Source organism: Hibiscus syriacus, unplaced genomic scaffold, assembly GCF_006381635.1.
Source record: "Hibiscus syriacus cultivar Baekdansim isolate YM2019G1 unplaced genomic scaffold, ASM638163v2 tig00112072_pilon, whole genome shotgun sequence".
Lineage (NCBI taxonomy): Eukaryota > Viridiplantae > Streptophyta > Magnoliopsida > Malvales > Malvaceae > Hibiscus > Hibiscus syriacus.
Genome location: NW_024063249.1, coordinates 365,354 through 369,308, shown reverse-complemented (window position 1 = coordinate 369,308; position 3,955 = coordinate 365,354). Strand labels below are relative to the sequence as shown.

At 25.7% G+C, this 3,955-nt stretch overlaps 1 long non-coding RNA gene across 1 annotated transcript; it reads left to right on the top strand.

Moving 5' to 3' along the window:
* The first annotated feature begins 2,763 nt into the window (after nucleotides 1-2,763).
* Nucleotides 2,764-3,678, top strand: LOC120174380. Its single transcript, XR_005521169.1, has 2 exons — nucleotides 2,764-2,946; nucleotides 3,375-3,678. It is a non-coding gene; the product is annotated as an uncharacterized LOC120174380 (long non-coding RNA).
* Nucleotides 3,679-3,955: the final 277 nt, after the last annotated feature.

Here is a 3,955-nt window from a genome sequence, read left to right as displayed (position 1 = left end):
TTATTGGATATTACTGAATTCTATTCTAACGATATGAATGATTTCTGAAGTTGTATTTTTATTTATAATTGTTTTACCCTCTCAAATCATTTAACAAAATTTTAAAAAGTTTCCAGGATTTTTAGTTTGGGTCGCTCTAGTGGCCCTAATGTAACACCTCAGATCGGATTGGGTTATCGTATTGTCTGAGGGGATTACAATGATGGTTTAGGAGCATGTGGTTCAAATTTGGTAAAAATGGACTTAAAATGAAGGATGACTTGAAGGATTAATGAAATCAAATACTAAAGCGTAAAATTGTCAATATTTAGTCAAATTTCCAGTTTTTTAGTAACTCAAATTTCAAAATTTCAACTTGACTCGAACTCAAAAACCGAATTGGTAAGCCGAGTGGACTCGAATAACTCAAAATTAAAAAAAAATCTATTTTTTGAGTCGAGCGAGTTTTGCTCACCCTTAATATTAGGCATGGTTTTGAAAAAAATAGTTGAGTAACCAAAACAAAACCAAAATAATAGTTGGGTGACTAAATATGTAGTTTACCCTAAAATCTAATTAGGCCTATGTTATCACTAACCACTTAACTATTTGACCTTTTTACTTTAACCGTTGATCTTTCAATTTTGTTAATAAGATCACTTAATTATATAATTATTTTCAATAAAACCACTAGACGTTAATAGTTGACGAAAATATTGATGTGATAGTTAAAAAAATTAGCATAATTTAAATTTATTTTAATAAATTAATCATTCAACCAGATTTGGCATGTGTTAACACATGATCATGACACATATCGTTAGTGACATGTGTCACCTCATGATTTGAATTTTTTTATTAATTTTAATTTATTTTACTAAATAAATTTTCTATCCAATCAAATGGTGACACGTGTCATCATTCGATTGGAGAAAAAATAAGAGTTCGTCTAGTTTTAGAAAATATAGGTTATTTTCATTTCTTAGAAAATAGAAAACGTTGAAGAAAACGTGTTTGATTGTAAAATTAAAAAATGATTTCTGGAAAATGAAAACAACAAAAGTTAAAATATGAAAACATAAAAAAAGATGTTTTCAATATTTCATTAAAATTGTTTTAAAAATTTGAAAAATAAAGAAATATGATATCTAGAGTTTTAACTTAACTTACACAAGTTTAAATCATTCTAACAGAAGCTTTTTTTTATTTAATGGTATTTGAAACCCTCAAACTCTTGTAAAAAATATCATGGTCCCTAAACTTTTTTTACACTCAATGTAGCCATTAAATTAATTTTTAATAGTTTAATTTTGTAATATTTTTATTTTTAATGTATTGAATATCTTAATAATTGTTTATATTTTTAATCTAAATAATTTTTAAATTTTTAAAAAATTAAATAAGTTCTCAAACTTTCTAAAATAATCAATTAAGTCCATCTACCACATCATTGTCCATTGAGTAATGCCACAACAATATTGTGAACTATCATATCAATATTGTAGATTGTCATGTAAGTTTTTGAACTGTCATATAAGTATCGTGACAATTAACGTTTTTATTCTTTTATTTAAATGGTTAGATTAATTTTTTTTAAGTTTAAGGATCATATTTAGTACCAAAAAAGTTCAAGGACTACAATATTTATTTTTTCTCAAAAGTTTGATGGTCTCAATCACCACTAAACATATTTTTTATGCTAATGACATTTTTGTGTAATTGCTTATAACAATATTTTTGTATATTGTTTTAAATTTAATTGATTTCCAATGTATATTAACATCATATTCTTTTTATAAACTAAAATAAATTTTGTGTTATGGAATTTCTTATTAATTTTATTGCTTTATATTTACATAACTCACATGTTAAATTTATGTAATGATTTTTTTAATAATTATAGTTTAATTTAATTATTTAATAACTATTTGTTTATTTCTATTCTAAAAATTAGATTCCACATACATTCTTACTATTTTACTTTTTGAATTCAAGTTTTCATTTATATTAATCAAACATGTTTTCTAATTTTTAAAAAATTAAAAATACTATTTTCTAAAAATAAAAAATAAAAAATATTTTCTAAAACCAGATATTAATGAAAATGTTTGGATAAACTCAAACCCGGATTACTGGGAAGGAGAACATGTACCCTAGCCACTGAGCAATCCTCACCATTTGTGTTGAGAAATACACAATAATGTATATATATTAATACTATAGTTAATGGCACCCTAAAATTTTGAATTCACAATATGTATATTTTTTAAACTAATTTAATATTTTTTATTTTCACATTTATAATTTAATGATTATATATATAACTTTAAATTGATTTTTTAATTTTTTATTTTATTATTTTTATTAAATATAAAAAATTTAATTTATATTTAAATGTAGGGATCATTTATATTTTCTATATATTTTATTTTTCTTGTATAAACTAGTATTTAAAATATAATTATATTTTAATAAAAATTATTTAAATATGAAAATGAAAATATATTTATATTTAAATGTATTTATATTTATAAATGAAAATATATTTATATTTAAATGTATTTAAATTTATAAATAAAAATATATTTATATATTTAAATGTATTAGTCATTTATATTTTTTGTACATTTTATTTTTAACATTAAATTATAATTACATTAAAAAGACTGTCATAACATTTTTTGAAAAATTAAAATTAAAATTAATTATGAATCTATTTTGAAAAATTATTTTTATTTCACGACCATTTCACCTTTTGAATCACGACCATTTCTCCATTTTGAATCAGAGAAAGAATTCTCTTTGAAACCTTAGGGATTAAGGTTCCAGGGGAACCCAAAGTAGCGCTGTGAAGTTTGGCCACACATTCGTTGCCTCCTATACTCAAAGACTCCCCAAGGACGATGAAGGCATGGAGAAGAAGCATAAAAGCGCCTCCATTCTACCCCCACACGTACAAAACCCACGGTTTTAATCTTTTAAAACTCTCTCCTCTGACTTGGATCTAAACTAAAGAAAAGAAAATACCTCAAAAAAAAAAGTCTCCTTTCGATCTCCGTTGCTCCTCTCGTCTTGACTTTTTTTTCTCGATTTCTCTATTTTATGTTGAAAACTCTCTCTGGTTTTTGGTTTTTTTTCCGAATATGTTTCCCTCGTTTTTTTACGTACTGATGCTGATCTCTTTTTTCAAATGATCTCCTTGTTTCATTTTTTTGTTGTTGAATCATTTTTTTCGAAAAACTCCTTTTTTATATATGGTGATATCCTTATACTCAGATTTGGTGGTGTCTTTAACGAGAGTTTATGGAAGCAATGAAAGCCACCATTAAAAACCCGGATTTTCTGGGGTTTAGATTTTCTTTGGATTTGATTTGATTTTAGTGATTTTTGGTTAGGTGAAGTATAGCTGAATAATGGTGGCTCAGTGACTAATTGGTGCCAATGGCAGCGGTAACCGGAGCTGGTGACGATGGGAAGCCGAGGAGTGGGCATGTGCATCCCACGCGCCCTCGGGTGGTTCAATTTTTGGCGGCGGCGGCTGAAGGTTTCATGAAGTCCTAAATGCTTCTCGGATCAGCAAACGTGGGTCAATGGTCTGGTTGGATATTTCCTTTTAATATTGGGCTTTACTATTGTAATTAATTGTTGGGTTGTACCCTGAAAAATAAAAGATGATATTAGTATATATTTTTATTTCTATGTATTATATATGTGTGTATTTAATATTTAATCATAATTAATCATCAAACATAATAAACCCTAAACAAAAAATTAATAATACTAATTAAAGTAAACAAGTGATAATAAAATAAAATGCAAAATATTAATAAATACTATAATTAACAAAAAAGATTGAATTAGAATCCAGACAAAATTCAATGGCTACAGTTGTTCCTCTGTCTATTGGTGTGAAAACACGAATAGGGAAGAGACAGAAAGACGAAATTTTGTTGGGTTCCATTTTCTGCTTTGAAAT